General features: G+C 36.0%; 1 long non-coding RNA gene across 2 annotated transcripts; it reads right to left on the bottom strand.

The window, feature by feature from the left end:
• Positions 1–5,877: 5,877 nt before the first annotated feature.
• Positions 5,878–17,773, bottom strand: LOC107850785. 2 transcript variants are annotated; one of them, XR_007048390.1, is made up of 4 exons: positions 17,078–17,726; positions 15,223–15,735; positions 7,942–8,002; positions 5,878–6,546 (listed from the first exon to the last, which is right to left on the bottom strand). It is a non-coding gene; the product is annotated as an uncharacterized LOC107850785 (long non-coding RNA). The 2 variants fall into 2 exon arrangements; XR_001668757.2 differs by lacking the exon at positions 5,878–6,546 and having other exon boundaries at positions 7,736–8,002; positions 17,078–17,773.
• Between the last annotated feature and the right edge of the window lie 303 nt (positions 17,774–18,076).

Genomic DNA, 18,076 nt, shown 5'->3' with positions numbered 1-18,076 from the left:
CAATTAAGGATGTAAATTGATTTCTTGATTGAGGAATGTAGTCGTATGATATGTCCATATCATAAATGTCCATATACAGCTTTGGATCACCTCTATATCAAATATGTTCGTGATCTATTTTTTTTGGTCTTGTAGAGATTGATACCTTTCCAAATGTGCTCGTGATTTTTTTTTCTTGATCTGATTTGTCAAAATTTTTTTGCCAGAGATTCTTGTTTTATATATTGATTGATTTGGTCTGCCGTAATTCTGGGATTGTGACCCTTCTTCTATTTTTATGATATTTGATTGATATGCTTTCCATATTATTTGAATGTCGTGATTCTTAATATCTTCGAGTGAGATACTCTTCAATCTTCTAAGATTTTCTATGAAATTTGGGACTGGGATTCTTCTTCCATTTGTTCTCATTGAGGTTGATTTACTTGGATACCGTGGATGTTCTTTCGTTCCTGACGTCCTTCCATTCCTGGAGCTGGCTTCCTTTATCCTTCCAATATTAGCAGTCTTCAATGTCCTGCAAAGATACACTTGTTAGTTTGTCATTATTAAAATATAGACTTAGGAGGCTAACAGTCTCCTTTTTTTAATAATGACAACTAGAGTAAACATCGGTTGACTTCCCTATCCGTCAGCTTGCTCCCCCTAACTTGTACAAGTATTTGTTATGCTTCTCCTAACTGGTAGGCTACTCTGATATTCCTGCTTTTCTCCCGCTTTAACATAATAAAAAAACAACAACACGCAGGCAATGTGTGGACAAAGATACTCACACATAGAGATATAAAAAGTGTACCAATCAAGGTGCATAAACAAAATCACGACAAGTTACAGTTTAAAGATCATTAATGCTAAGAATATCATGCCTTTTTCTAAGGGAACAAAATCTTTCTTCTAGTAGGGGTTTTGGTAAAAACATCTGCTAGTTGATTTTCAGAGTCAACAAATTTTAGAGTAAAATCACCGTTCTCTACATGATCTCGAATAAAATGATGCTTAATATCGATATGTTTAGCCCTAGAGTTATACACAGTATACTTAAATAAGCTAATAGCACTAGTGTTATCACACATAATAGGAACAAATTTCAAAGATAAGTCAAAGTCAAGAAGTTGGTGCATAATCCATTAGATTTGAGTACCGCAGCTTCCTACAACTATGTATTTCGCTTCAGTGGTTGAGAGAGCAACAAAAGTTTGCTTCTTGATATGCCATGAGATAAGGGCATCACCAAGAATTTTATATATTCCACTAGTGCTCTTTCTATCATTTTTGTCTCCTACAAAATCAACATCTGAGTAACCAATTAAATTAAAGTGTGAGGAGCAGAGATACCATAGTCCAAAGCCTTGAGTTCGTATTAGATATCGGATGACTCATTTGACGGCAGTAAGGTGAGACTCCTTGGGAGTCGACTAGAATCTAACACAGTTACATACACTGAACATAATATCTTATCGACTTGCAGTCAAGTAGAGTAGAGATCCGATCATCCCCCGATACATCTTTTCATCAATGTCTTTTTCAGAAAAATTTGAATCAATGTTTGTGGAGGGACTCATTGGTGTTCCATAGGCCTTTTTTTTTCTATACCAAACTATTTGATGAGTTCTTTCGTGTACTTGGCTTTACTGATTAAAGTACCTTTGGGAGTTTGTTTGATTTTTAATCCCAGAAAGAATGCCAGCTCGTCCATTAGACTCATTTCAAATTCTCCTTTCATCAAATTAGCAAAATTCTCGCACATAGAGATGTTAGAACTACCAAAGATGATCTCATCAACGTAAATTTGTACAATAAGGAGATTTGAATCAAGCTTTTGTATGAACAAAGCTGTATCAATTTTACCCCTTTGAAAATTATTATTTAGTAGAAAAGTACTCAATCTCTCATATCAAGCTTTAGGAGCTTGTTTGAGGCCGTAGAGTACTTTTGATAACTTAAAAACATGATTTGGATATGAAGGATCTTCAAATCTAGGGGGTTGTTTTACAAAAACTTTCCATGAATAAAGTTATTTAATAAAGCACTTTTTATGTCCATTTGATATAACTTAAAATATTTGAATGCGGCAAAAGCTAATAAAATTTGTATTGGCTCTAACCTTGCCACAGGGTTAAAGGTTTCGTCATAATCAATACTTTCTTCCTGGGAGTATCCTTGAGCTACAATTCTGGCTTTATTTCTGATAACTTTACCTTTTTCATTTAATTTATTTCTGTAGACACATCTGGTTCTAATTCCTGAGCAGTTTCTTGGTATTTCAACTAAAGAGTAGATTTAATTTGTTTTAAACTGATCCAGTTCCTCCTTCATAGATTCAACCCATGATTCATCGTTGAGAGCTTCATCAGTTTACTTTGGTTTGACTTGGGACACAAGGGAAACCGTTTCTTGTCTCATCAATAATGCTCAAGTTTGCACTTTATTTCTGGATTTCCAATGATGAGTTCATTTGGATGGCTAGCATCGGACTTCTATTTTTTTGGAACACTTGGTTTCACTATTTTTGCTGAGGGAGTCGACTCTGTTGGAGGTGTAGTCAACTTATCTTGTGGAGGTTCTGAGGTTGTGCTGTGATTTTCTCCAATTTGTAGATTACTCACCTGTTGCTTTTCAATACTTAAAATCATAGGAAGGTGATTAGATTCATCAAACACAATGTGCATAGGTTCCTTAACACACATGGTTCTTTTATTAAAAGCCCTGTAAGAATGACTAGTGGAAGAGTACCCAAGGAAAATACCTTCCCTATTTTATGGATAGAATTTTCCTAAGGCATTCTTACCATTATTGTAAATAAAATATTTTCAGCCAAGGGGATGGAAATAGCCAATGTTGGGCTTCTTTCCTCTCTAGAGTTCATAAGGTATTTTCTTTAGAATAGGTCTGATCAGGCACCTGTTGATGATGTGACTTGTTATACTAACTGCTTCTGCCCAAAACTAATCTATGAGATTATGTTCTAATAATATTGTCCTGGCAATTTCCTGGAGGGATCGTTTCTTTCGCTCTACTACACCATTTTGTTGAGGAGACCGAGGTGAAGAAAAGTTCTGAGAGTATCCATTCTGAGCACAGTATTCCTCAAATGCCTTATTTTCAAATTCTTCTCCACGATCATTATGAACGTAAGTGATAAGGTGTTCAGCTTCTCTCTATACCTTTCTATAAATAATCTCAAAATTTGTGAGAGCCTTATGTTTACGTGCAAGAAACATTACCCAAGTAAATTGTGAGTAATAATCAACTATAAAAAAAATATATCTTTTTTCACCAATGTTTGCGGTCTTGGTGGGACCAAATAGATCCATGTGGATTGTTTGAAGAGGTTTGGTGTTAGAGACAATGTCTTTGTCTTTAAAATATGTTCGAGTTTGTTTACCTAATTGGCAGGCATCACAGATGTAATCATTTTCAAACTTGAGTTTGGCAGACCTTTCACCAATTCAAGTCTAGACAATTTTTCAATAATATGTATGCTAGCATGCCCAAGCTTTTTGTGCCACAACCAAGTAATTATCTTGCATAGTGAGGCAGGTTAAGGTATCAAAGTCAGGACTTTAAGACATAAATCTTATCAACGCGTTCACCAATAAGAGAGATATTTCTTTTGTTGTGTTTGATTGAGAAATTTTCGTCCTTGAAGAGTACTTTGAATCCGGTATCACAGAGCTGACTGATGCTAAAAATATTATATTTAAGGCCGTCTACCAGATATACTTCCATGAATTCACATAATGAGCTGAGTTTTACAGGACCAACTCTGATGACGTTGCCTTTAGCATTGTCACCATATCATACTGATCCCCCATTTATTTTCTCTAGAGCAGAAAAATTTTATTTCTTTTCGATCATGTGTCTGGAACATCCGCTATCAATGACCCACATTTTTTTATAGCTCTTGTGAACATGTTCCTACAACATAAGAAGATTAGTTTTGTTTAGGTACCCAAGTGATCTTAGGTCCTTGTGGGTTAGATGTTTTGCCTTTGGGCCTCCTAACCCATACAGTTTTAGGCTTATACCTTTAGCTTTACGATTTATGTCCTCTCTGTCCACATATAAAATAGACAGTTCCTCTAGAAGAGAAGGAAATCTTAGCTGATTTAAGCAATTCTGATGAGGAGCTAGATTTGTTTTGAAAGAAGTTGGATTTCACAAAACTGTGACTATGAGTTTCCTTAATACTGTTTAGCTTTATGTTTACATCATTAATCTCTTTATGAAGCAAATTAATTTTAATTTAACATGCTTCGATGTCTATTTGATAGCTTCTCTTTTTCTCCTCAAGTTTTTGTTCAACTTTGGATTCGTAACTTCTCTTTTCTTGAGAAAGTTTGTTATATTCATTTATGACCTTTTGAAGCTCATCGGTTATCAAATCTAAGTTAGATTCAAGAATATTACAGTTATGACAGTCATGTATTCTTACCTCGCTGGATTCACCTATTGCCATGAAGCACATATTGGCGGCTTCTACATCTTCTTTGGTTTCATCTTATTTAATCCAGGTACCAAAGTTTTGATTTTTGGGGGGGATCTTCTCCTTAACTTGGGACCATTTTGTTTAAAGTGACTAGGCCTTCCACAGTAATAACAACGATCATCGTTTCTGGTGAATTAAATATTCTTGGCTCCTTGGGATCTCTGCTGTTTCTGTCTCATTATTTGACTTACTCCATGATTTATGAGAGTCATTCCTTCACTATTGGCATCTTCAAAAATGTCTGGTTCTTTGGTTGGAGCAACATTGAAGGCTACTGGTTTCTTCTTCTTCTCTTTGTGGTACCTGTTAATATAATCTTTCTCATATCCAATAAGGTTACCTCATAGTTTGGCATAATTCATATTGTAAAGATCTCCATCTTCCAGAATGGCAACCTTGGTTTCCAAAATCTTTGGGAGACTTCAGACCAGCTTTTGGACTTGCAGGCTTATGGATAGATTATCTCCAATGATTTAAGTTCACATATAATCTTACTGATTCTGGAAAATGTTGTTTTGATGTCCTCATTCTCTTCCATTTTGAGCAGCTCGTACTCATTGACCAGGGTAATGATTTTTGACTTCGTGACTTTGGTGGTTCCTTCATAGGTTACCTTCAATTTGTCCCATATTTCTTTTGTGGTTTCACAGGTTGATATCTTGTCGTATTCTTCTCCACTAACTGCACACAAAAGTAAACTTATAGTACGTACATTAGTTTGAATTAACTCTTGCTGTTCTTTGGTGGCCTCGAAGCTTTCAAGGTCCTCTATGTCAGAACTGCTAGATTCTTTGTGTTTGTCCTTTGGCTTCTCCCTGAGTTCTGGAATTTGCTTTGGACCCTTCTTAATGACAACCCAAACTTGGAAGTCATTTGATTGGACAAAGATTCTGAACCTGTTCTTTCAATAAGAGTAATGCTATCTGTTAAAATATGGTGGTCTTGTGGAGGAGTGACCATCCTGAAGAAGAGCACCGAGAATTTGATAATTGGCCATTTGATCTTTGCTCACTTGCGATTAAGCAATGCTGTTAGTGAGACGTGATATGATACCAATTGAAATTCAAGAGGGGAGGGGGAGAATTAAAATTTTTCCTGTGAGTCAACTAGTAACCCCTCACAGTTGAATCACCTGGGTGTACTTCACAAACAGATTAGATTTAAAACAATTAAGCAAATAAATAACAGAACATAAAGTGATAACTCAAAGATTTATCCTGGTTTGGAACACCAATATGATGCCTACTTCCAGTCCCTCTGGGTTTCAAAGTTTCCTTAGAAGTTCTGAAGACTTATTTTGCTCTTCAAATCTTGTGACACAACTTCAGTTGATGTTACAAAGTCTACTCAATCCTACTCTTTATATAACAATTGTAAACTAAGAGTTTAAGAGTTTTAAAGCTTTGTGAGACTAAGATTGAGACACTTTGAATTTACTGCTTGAAGTTGCATAAAAAGTGTTTGTCTTCTGTCTTCATCTTGTATAGTCTCGGCTGCTACTCTTCATAAGGAAACCTAAGAGATTTCTTCTCAATCATGGATGTAAATTGATTCCTTGATTGAGGAATGTAGCCATATGATATATCCATATTAGATATTTTCATATACGACTTTGAATCACGTCCATATCAGATATGTCCATGATATATTTTCCTTTTTAGTTTTGTAGAGATTGATGCCTTTCCAAATATGCTCGTGATCTTCTCTTCTTTTTCTTGATCTGGTTTGTCAAGACTTTTGGGCCAGAAATTCTTATTTTATATCTTGATTGATTTGGTCTGCCATGATTCTGGGATTGTGATCCTTCTTCTATTTCCATGATATTTGATTGATCTGCTTGCCATACTGTTTGAATGTCGTGATCCTCCATATCTTCGGATAAGAGACTCTTCTATCTTCCAAGATTTTTTGTGATATTTGGGGATGAGATTCTCCTTTGATTTATTCTTATTGTGGTTAATTTACTTGGATAACATGGATGTTCTTCCTTTCCTTATGTCCTTTCATTCCTGGAGCTGACTTCATTTATCCTTTCAATATTAGCAGTCTTTAATATCCTGTGAAGATACACTTGTTAGTTTTTCATTATTACAACGTAGACTTAGGAGGCTAACAGTAAGGTGTAGGTTATTGCATATGTAGTCCTTTAAATAAGTAGGAGTCTTATGTGTCCAATACTATTTCCTAATAATGGTATTTATGATAGTAGGAGATATTGAAGATAGGAAAGCGTGGGGAGAAATATGTGAGGAAGGTAAGTCACAAAATCGGTAGGATTAGTATGAACAGGAGAATCAGATAGAATAGGATCAACATGTGAAAGGTTATAACATGGAATATCTTTTAGGCTAGCATTATTTGGACTAGATGTAATAACTAAAAAATTTAGGAAAAATAAACTGCCCTTGAGAAAAAAAGGATCTGAATTAACATCAGCTTTCATAGAGGCAAAATGGTAGATGTTTTCATGAAAAACTACATCTCTTGACATGGAGATCTTTTTGGTTTGAAGATTTAGCAATTTGAAACCTTTCTTACCATGGGGACACCCTAAAAAAACACAAGAAATTGCTCTTGATTCAAAAAAAATTTCTATGAACTGAAAGTGTAGATGAAAAGCATAAACAACCAAAACACTTAAAATTATGATAATTTGGTTTAGAGTTAAATAAAATTTCATATGGTGTTTTGTACTTTAAAACCTTGGAGAGAAACCTATTGATTAAGTAAGTGGTTGTCAAAAGACAATCACCCCAATATTTAATAGGTAAATATGATTGAAAAAGAAAAGCTCTAGAGGTCTCTAACAAATATTTGTGCTTTCCCTTCACAACTCCATTTTGTTGTAGAGAAGCCACACAAGTTGTTTAATGAATAATTCCTTGTGAAATAAAAAAAAATGATTGAACATTCCCACTCACCAACTCAAAAGCATAATCTGATATGATTCTTTGAACTTTTGTGTGAAATTGTCTTTCTATCATGATTAAAAAAGATTTCAGGATAGTGAATGCATTAGACTTGCTGGTAATAGAAAAGTCGATGTCCCCCTATTGAAATCATCCACTATTATTAGAAAATATCTGAAACCATCATGATTAGGATTTCTATAGGATCCCCATGTATCAATATGAATTAATTCAAAATAGACTTTGTAGAAACAGAGCTAGAGGGAAATGGGAGTTTGGACTGTTTAGCCATTAGACAAATAATATAAGGAGATTGAAAATTCAATCATGCAGATACTGGAATAGAAGAAATCTTTCTCGTATTAATTAAAGGAATATGCCCCAGTTTGTAGTGCCCATAGTTTTTCTTTCAAATTAAAATAAAAAACATTGGAAGCAGGATTAAAAATAGATGCAGTATTGGCCAAACAATGTCGTTTTCTTGAAACTGGGTTACTATTGGAATTAAAACTATTCTTAGGAACTTCAGTGGTAGACTTTGACCTTAGGATGTAGAGTCATCCTTCTTCATCACCAATCTCAGTGACTTCTTCAGTGAAAGGCCCTGTTAAAAACAAAAATCAGGAGTAAAAAGGACTGAATGTTTAAGTTGTTTTAAAAAAGACTAAATGTTTAAGTTGTTTGTAAAACCTATGAACAGATAGAAGGTTGAATTTAAAAGAAAGAATGTAAAGAATATCACGCAACACTATTTTTGGCAGAATAGAAATAGAATCATAATGAGTGACTTTAACCTTCTGGGAATTCGAAAGAGTGACCATGAATGATTTGGTAATAGGTCTAAATTTGAAAAACAATTATTTGTTAAAGGTCACGTGTTCAGATGCACCACTGTCTATGATCTGTGAATTATTATTTATTTGAAGAAAACATGCATAATAGTTGAAAAATTTAGCTATAATAGACATACCACCAGGATTCATATTAGCATTGTTCTCAGAGTTGTTTACAGTTTATTGTCCCAGTTTCATCTGTTGAAGAAGTTGTGATACAAGTATGATCATGACCATGGAAACTTTTAGAGCATTTTTGAAGACCACTTAAAGGAGTGCACAAGCCCAAGTGTAAAGAAGGCCCAAAGCCATCCTTTTGGTACACTTAAGGGGGTTTTTGGAGCCCATTTATGGAAGGGCTCTTTTGTCATTTCTCCATTTGTTTGTAATGTTGTATAAATAAAACAATGTAGGTTTTATTTACTTAGTTTATATTTGATATTGTAAGAACACTCCTCTTGTGAGAGAGAGTTCCAAAACTGAAATTAGGGCATAGCATAAGGGTGGATTCTCTTATCTATTGCAAAGCTTGATACCTTGGTTCTTGAGAGGTGGACGCTCTCTTGTGTCATTTTAAGAGTGATATGCGTGTTGAGTGTGGTGTTAATGATCCAAGAGTTACCATTCTTGGGTTCTTAATATTACAACTTTATTGTGTCTAACTATCTATCTTTGTTTCTTGTTTTAGTTTTGGGTTTCCCTTGTATTATTGTAAAACCCGTAGGTTCTAGTTGTTGTAGCCTTGTTGTTCTTCATTTTATTGTTCTAATATAACTTGTTGGTTGGATGTTTTGAGGTTTTAATACTCGTTGTTCTCTTTATTCTTGTTATAAGTAGCGACTCCGAGAGCGGTCACTAAAATAGTCTCGGGTTTCCTCAACTTGTGGACTATTTTTGTGTATGTTTTATTGTGTTCTTGGTCCTCCTTGTATCATTTGGTATAATATCTGAGTTTGATTTCGTTCCTACAAAATCAATATTGGGTTTGTTACTTGAAAAATTAAAAAAGGGTGAAAACTGAAAAAAAAATTCAGAAAAGTTGAAATCTGTCCATCTTGTTCTTGGCCGAGATTTGTGTTTATGTGTCTAGATCTTGGTATTAATTTGTTTGTTTAGAGTATTTCAAGTGTTGATTTATTTCTTACCAACACTAAAAGTGTCCAAATCTAAGCTTGAACTTGAAGTTGTTGAAGTTGTTGATGTGAACAAGGGGTGGCCGTGGCTGGTGTTGTTGTTCTAGCCTTGGCCTTGTTGTTGTGGACTTGTTGAGTTATTGGAGAATTGTTGTTGGATGTTATTGATTTTGTTGTTGTGTTCTTGGAGTTCTTCACCACATTCATCATCTTGTTAAGCTTTAAATTGCAAAATAGATCTAAAATGGTGAAAGACAAATTTGTAGTACTTGTCGGTGAAAGTCTTGTTCACATCACTTCAAAGACTTTAACAACCATTTACCAACAACTTTCCATGATTCAAGGACCCATGTTATAAGGAGGAATACAAGAAAGTCCAAGTCTTGTTTTGAATTTGAAAAGAAGTTCCAAGACTACAATTTCCTCCATTAACCAAATGCACCAAGTCCAAATTGTGAAATGGTCAAGACTTGAAATTGGCAAGTAAATTTTTGACAAACTCGAGGCCAATAGTGTAATACCATGTCATTAAATCACTGTTCACACAAACATTTTAAGCTTAAAATCTGATCTTCTAGTTTTGTTTTTGTTGTTTCTTTTGTTGATTCCATTACTAACTTACAAGCTAGTACTAGATTGTAAGTTAGTTTTGTAGCCGTTCTTCGTGTTTACGATCCTTCGTATGTCCTTTTGTTATTGTTTCCTTGAGTCGCTGTAGAGGTTTAGTTCACCTCTCAAGCACGGAATACAATCAAACTTTCCACACTTGTGTGATTGAGTAAAGAAACGTGAGAGGTAAAAAAACTAACGAGAGAGTGTGAGGACTTTAATTTTACAACTAACTCGTTTATTATTTTGTAGGTGTTTATCTTAGGTACATTGCAATGGAGGAAACGAACTCCCAAACCGTGGGCAACAATGATACTAATTTCCTCATGGCTTCTATTGAAGGCCACAACAGCACTTTGAAAAGAATGCGAGTGAGTCTTAGGAAGTTAAAAATGGATGTAACATCGTTGAAAGGGGATGTATCTACTATGAGTGGGAGATTGGAATGAGTGGAAAGCCAAAGGAGCTTCCCCTACACTCCTCAATACTATCTTGTGTCCTCGAGTGGACATGATCAAAACAATTTTCCTACCATCTCCCTCGAAATGTTACACCAAATGATCAATCTACCGAGACAACCACCAAATGCTTCCCAAAGCTGAGAGTTTGATAGACCAACCTACATTCCACTTCACCAAGTCCAACAAGAAGTATTTGGAACCCAAATACCAACACCAAACCCGAGCCTTCCACTTCACCAAGTCCAACAAGAAGTATTTGGAACCCAAATACCAACACCAAACCCGAGCCTTCCACTTAACCAAAGGACTCACATTCCCATTCAAGCTCCATTATACCAAAGAACTTATTTTCCACACCATCCAAACCCACCTAACCCGAACCAACCAAACTGTGTGGAAGGATATGGTGGGGAAAAATAAAATAGAGGTTATGGAGTCTATGGTAATTCTTACTTGATGGAAGAAAGAATGAGGGGTAGACATGGGAGGCTAGGCCGAGAGGTGAAGAAAGGATACCAAAATCAAGACTTGGGCATAAACTCCATCAAAGTTAGTCTCCCAATCTTCAAGGGTGAGAGTGATCCCAAAGAGTATCTTTCTTGGGAGTTTTCATATGATAAGATATTCCAACTCAATGACCTTACCGAGGAAAATAAAAGTTGCTATGCGATAACTCATTTTAAGGGGTATGCTAATATGTGGTGGGAGTATATTAAGCGATTTGGGAATGAGGTGATCGGGGGACAACCTCCTCCTTGGTTTCAGTTGAAGAACCTTATGCGGCAAAGGTACTTTCCCGAGACTTATAAGCATGAGATCCTTGCCAAATTGTATAATTTGAGGCAAGGGAGCAAGAGTGTCATGGCTTACTACAATGAATTTCAACAATTGATGTTGAAACTTGACCATCGGAGCACTTCAAGGTTGGGTTAAATAAGGATATCTCCACTCACATGACGCTTCACAAATTCGATACCATATAGGGCATCTTCCAAGCGGCTTTAGAGGTGGAGAGGGAGCTCAGAGAGAATTCTTTTGTGGCTGCCCAACCCGAGATCCCCAAGGCTGTCTAAAAACATCCTCCAAGGTATGAAGGTAAATTGAATTCTACTTCCAATCCCAAAGGGTTTCAATGCTTCAAGTGTCAAGGGCGGGGGCACAAGGTTAGTAAGTATCCAAATCGGAGGAATGTGATCTTAAGAGAGGGGAAGTTATACTACCTAGGAGTGGAAGTGGTGACTAAATCGGCTAAGGTTGATGGAAAGTATCAAGATAGAGAGCACAAAGAGGTTGGGATTCAAGTTGAGGAGGAAGTAGAAGATGTGTGGCCGCGTGTGAGATACCTCTCTAAAAGAGGTGAGGTCATGAATTTGTGGGCAAATTTCTCTCAAGATGGAGAGGATGATACAAGTATGATCATGAAAATAGACACCTTTTGAGAATTTTTGAAGACCACTTAAAGGAGTGCACAAGCCCAAGTGTAAAGAAAGCCCAAGCCATCCTTTTGGTACACTTAAGAGGGTTTTTGGAGCCTATTTATGGGAGGGCTCTTTTGTCATTTCTCTATTTATTTGTAATGTTGTATGAATAGAACAATGTAGTTTTTACTTACTTAGTTTATGTTTCAGATTGTAAGAATACTCCTCTTGTGAGATAGAGCTCCAAAACCAAAATTAGAGCATAGCATAAGGGTGGATTCTATTGTGTGCTGCAAAGCTTGATACCTTTGTGCTTGAGAGGTGGATGCCCTCTTGTGTTATTGTAAGAGTTAGGTGCGTGTTGAGTGTGGTGTTAAGGGTCTAAGATTTACCACTCTTGGGTTCTTAAGATTACAACTTCATTGTGTCTAACTATCTATCTTTGTTTCTTGTTCTAGTTTCGGGTTTCCCTTGTATTGTTGTAAAACCCATAGGTTCTAGTTGTTGTAGCCTTGTTTCTCTTCATTGTATTCTGCTAATATAACTTTTTTTTTGGTTTTTTTGAGGTGTTAACACTCGTTGTTCTCTCTATTCCTGTTATAAGTGGCGAATCCTAGAGTGGTCACCAAAATAGTCTCGGGTTTCCTCAACTTGTGGACTGTTTTGGTGTATGTTTTCTTGTGTTCTTGGTCCTCCTTGTATCAAGTTGAAAAATCTTCCGTGCATTCTACTGAGTGAGTGTTTTTGCATTTGAAGCATTATTTCCTGACATATCATTCTTCTCATCAGAATTAAACACATTTTTTAGTTTGTGCTCTTGTATGGTACTTTCTCTGTTTTGTAAACTTGAAATTGGCTGGAAATTCATAAATGTTGTAGAACTTATCAATGCTATGTCCTCGTTTATTACAGTAGCCATGTGTGCTAGTGGTTTTCTTTCAACTAAAAGGCCCCTTATGTGCTTTGTAGTAATTGTATATTCTATTGCCCTCTGGCTAATTTGTTACAAGAAAAGAAGCAGAATCTCCTGGATAGACAGGAGAAGTATTGATCTCTCATAGCTTCTCAACTTGGATAACCAAGGAGGAAGCCTTCCCAATAGAGGGTAAATGAGAGGATAGCAAGATATTTCTTATAACACCAAAAAAGAAATCATTAAGCCCCATAAAAAATTGTAATAGTCTTTTATCCTGATGTGCCTTTGCATTCTTTGCCTTAGCACCATAATCACAGTCAGAAATCATGCAGAAAAAGTGTAAAGAATCTAGTTCATCTCATAAACTTTTTCATGTTAGTGAAATAACCTGATAGACTAGAATTACCTTGCACAACACCACTCAGTTCTTTCTGCAATTGAAATAGCTTCATGTTATTTGTCTGACCAAATTTATACTTTAGGTCATTCCATAGGTTCTTGGAACTTTGGGAATAAAGAATACTTTCGCCTATCTCTTTGGACAGTAAATTGAGAAGTCATGAGAAAACCATGTCATTGCAGTGAGCCCAAGCCTTCTGAAGAGTTACATCAGGGCTTGGCTCAACCAGTGATCCATTGGTAAAGTCCAATTTGTTCTTTGCAGAAAGGGTTATAATAATAACCCTTCTCCATATCCCTTACCATTAAAGACCGATGAGAAAAGATTCATCCCTAGATAGTTAGAGGGATGGATATAGTAAGGGTGGGCAGGATCAATCATATTAATGCTAGCAATGCTATTGGTTGAAGTGGTTGCAGGTAGTTTATCAGATGGGGAAGAGATGGTTCCCATTGCAGAAAAAATGAAGAAAAGAGTGACACGAAATCAAAATTTTAGGCAGATTTCAAACTCGCTTTGATACCATGTAACAATAGTAAAAGACTAGAATGGAGAAAACTCTTTTCTTTTTGTGTATTTCATTCATCATCATACAATGCATATATACAACTAACAAGGATTTGTATATGACAAGTGAATATTTACAATGATCCAAATATATGTCAAGTGAATATTTGGTGAATATTTACAATGAATAAAGAAATCTAGGTCTACACTATTTGAGCCTTTCTTATGCTTGTATTTGGGATAAATAAAGAAGTGAGTTCAATCTGTAAATCTGCTGAAGCAAAAATGTTTGTGTGAGCCTTATTTCCAAAACAACAAATACTTCTTTCGACAGTTCTTTCGACAGTGTTGAGAGTCAAATTGAGGTATTGGAAGGAGGAACATACCACTTCAACAATAAGCCATTTATTGTTAAGGCATGGATCTCGAATATGGAGTTCAGTAGAGATGACAGTTCCAATTTGGATCAAATTACCTGGTCTCGATTTCAAATATTGGAGTGTAAAAGCACTTGGCAAGCTTGGAAGTTTGGTGGGGAAACCATTAATGGTGGACGAAAATACAAAACAAAATAGGTTTGAATTTTGCAAGATTACTGGTGGAAGTGAAACTGGGAATACCTTTGTTGAAATGCATTTACTTTAGGAATGAGAAAGGTAACATGGTGGAGCAAAAAGTTACATATGATTGTCAACCTACATTATACAAAGTATGCCAAAGTATGGTCACAAGGAGGAAAATTGCCGGAAGACCAAACAGGGTGCTGAAAAGATGACAATCAATGTGAAAGAGGTAAATCAACTAGTTGATGCCCCTACCAAGAAGGATCATGCCAATGAGGAAGGTGTTGCGAAGGACAAAAATGAGGTATGGAATAATGCTGGCAAAGGGAAGATGGTCAGGAATAATGGTTGGAGACAAAATGCTAGATATAATCTAGTGGTGACTACCATCACCATTGCTAATACCTATCAAGTTCTTAATGATGAAAAAGGGGAGTCCGGTACTTCAATGAAGGGAATAATGGAGGGTAATAATGTGCTGCAGGGTGATCAAGGAGAAGCATTATTCCCTTCTGGGAATGGTTAAACTACTATGCTGGAACGTTAGAGGCCTCAATGGCCTCAATAAGAAGAAAGAGATCAAACTCTTCTGTAATAAAGTGGATATCAGTTTAATGGGGTTTATTGAAACAAAAATAAAGGTTAATAGGGTGTGAAAAACTATTGATACTATGTATGGTGGGTGGGAGTGCATTAGCAACCATGCATCACATTATAATGGAAGAATTCTTGTTATTTAGAGATCGAATTGGTTCAAAGTAGTGGTCGAAAATGAATCAGCTCAATATATAACTTGTACAGTTGAATATATTCCAATGCGGCATAATTTTTTAGTTAACTTTGTGTATGCTTACAACACAAGAGAAGACAGAAAGTGTTTATGGGATCAACTTATAGATAAAGCAAGTAGTTGTCAAAGTCCATGGCTTGTTCTAGTGGATTTCAATAATGTGTTACATGATGATGATAGGAATGAAGGGTCACCTGTGACTTATGCAGAGGTATGTGAATTCCAGCAATGTGTTGATACATGTGGCTTAACTAAACTCAAGAGTAATGGCTGCAGGTACACCTGGTCTGATAACCAAGTAAATAGGATTTTCTCCAAAATAGATTGGGCTCTAGTGAATGGGGAATGGCTGGATAATATGCCAGCGTGCATAGCTCAGTTCCATCCTGAGGGTATCAGTGATCACTGATCTCTTGTGGTACACATGATGAAGGCTAGTAGGATGAAGAATAGTTCCTTTAAGTATTGTAATATGTGGAACACACACCCAGAATTCCTGCAATTAGTCCATAATACTTGGAATACTCCAATTAATGTCTACACAATGTATCAGGTTGTGAGGAAGCTAAAGTTACTTAAGCAGAAATTAAAGAAGCTCTATAAACAACGCTTTAGTAGTGTAGTGGTAGATACAGATAAGGCTAAAGAAGACTTGTATAGGGTCCAATCTACATTACACCAACACCCGAGTTGTGCAACATTGCAGGCTGAAAGAAAAACAAAAGAAAAATAAAAAAAATGCATGAGGTTAGCTGGTTCAATACTTCGACAAAAGAGTAAAGCAACATGGATTTGATAAGGAGATGAATGCATAAAAATAATTTTTCTCAATAATTAAATAGAGAAAACTTATACAATCTATTATTCTAATACAAGACAGTCAAGGAAATTTACAGTATGATCCTCAAGCTATTGCTAATATCTTTGTGCAGTATTTTTAATATATTATTGGAGAAACTAACGTCAATAGAGTGAAGGCAAACGCTGCTGTCTTTGCTCAAGGAGAAGTTATCAATGTTGATCAGCAATGTGAACTAGTCAAGCCATGTTCAGATAAATAAATTAAGGTTCCATGTTTAGCATCAAAGATACTAAGAGTCTAGGCCCAAATCGATATAGTAGTGGATTTTATAAAGCTGCTTAGAGCATAGTGGGTGCTGATGTTTGTAAGGATATAAAAGGGTTCTTCAGGACTGGTAAATTGTTGAAACAAGTTAATACCACAATAATTACTATTATTCCTAAAGTAAAGAGTTCCATTAGTGCTGGCCAATATAGACCAATATCTTGCTGCAATGTGATATATAAGTGTATTTCCAAGATCTTATGCAGTAGACTGGGTAAGGTGATACCTGGTATTATCAATCCTAACCAGGCAGCCTTTGTCAAGGACAGATATTTATTTCAACCAACTCACACCCTCACCCCCTACCTCACCCTACCCCATGTGTACCCCCTACCCCACTCTATCACTTTTTTTTTCTTTCCCCTTTGAGAGACCAGCTTCAGAATACAGGGGACAGAACTCACAATCAGAAGGGAGAGCATTTTATTTTCAATTCAATACCAGATACCCATTTTCATTCTCACTCTCACTACACAGACCTTTTTTCCATTTTTACACCCACCAACATACAAATTTCCACACAATTCCATACACGGGACTGGACTATGGGATTTTTCCATTGATATACTACAATAGACTACACACACGAAGGGAGGGGATAGAGGGATTTCATTGACAGGGGTTCTTCTTCACCATTTCACTCACACACTCCACTCACTGAAATTGGGGGATTATCACATATTCACTCAAATACGCACACAAACACATTCTCCATGGAAAAACTCAGCATATACACTCCCATTTTCATCTATTGAAGAAAAAACAGAGAAGGACGGACCGCTCACAATACCCAGAGAGACTCACTGAATTTCACATATACGCGCACACACACAGAACACATACCAGTGAGAGGGAGAGATCGAGAGACGAGGGAGATGGAGTAGAGAAAATAGTAGGATCGGGAGAGAGAGAGAGAGAATTACGTCGAGAGAGACGATTTTTCCGGCGACATCTCGCCGGAAATGTAGCTGCTATCGGTTTCTCTGTTTTCGGTCTCTGTTGGAGCTTACTGGAGTTCCGACGAGGCGGAGACCGTGAACCCCAACTCTAATTCGTCCAAATCGACCAATTTTGACCAATCTCAGTCCGATTCCGGTGAAAGTCTATCGAAAAACGACCAAAACAGTAACAGAGGGTTCTAATTTGGTACGGGTTTATCTTTGTTCCACAGTTTTCAGTTTGGGTCGATGAAAAATGGAACAAGAGGATTCTACTGAGTTGGTTTTCCTTCGTTATTGAAGTTGTTCGCTTGAGGATTCCGATTTGGTCTAGCTCGAGGTTCCGGATCGACAAAGCTCCTATGTTTAATTGAAAATAAATCGACAATTGATGTCCAACTCTTTATCCTCGCTCTTCATCTTCTTTATCTTAATTTGTTAAATTGGCTATGATTATGTGTTTGTTGATTGTGATTGTGATTGTAATTGTGTATTTTCATGATGTTTGATATCGAACAATAGATCATGATATAAGTTTTAGTGTTAATGTATGGATAATTATCTCGTATGAAAGTTGTGTGTCCAAAAATGTGATTTGGGAGCGGATATTGGAGAATGATAAAAAATGAATATTGATTAATTTTAATGTATTGATGATATTGAGCATGATAGAATTATGATATATTAAAACGGATAGGCAAAAGTCATTATAAGAAAAATGTTTATTAACTGGGGATTTTCCTAAAATTTCTAAGTAATTTGATTACCTGCGGATTTTCTTACCAATTAGAATCCAAAGAAAATACCTTCGTAGGTAATTATTACATGCGGATTTATAAAATTTCTAGGTAATTTAGCTGCGAAAATAAATCCGCAGGTATGTTATTTACGAATTTATTTGTGATTAACCATCAAAATTTTGCATGAATTATTTGATAAAATTTTATAAAAAGGATCTTACCTGCAGATTTCTACAAAAAAAAT

Source organism: Capsicum annuum, chromosome 12 (assembly GCF_002878395.1).
Source record: "Capsicum annuum cultivar UCD-10X-F1 chromosome 12, UCD10Xv1.1, whole genome shotgun sequence".
NCBI classification, from domain to species: domain Eukaryota; kingdom Viridiplantae; phylum Streptophyta; class Magnoliopsida; order Solanales; family Solanaceae; genus Capsicum; species Capsicum annuum.
Note: the sequence above shows the minus strand (reverse complement) of the source record. Positions and strands in the feature narration are given on the sequence as shown.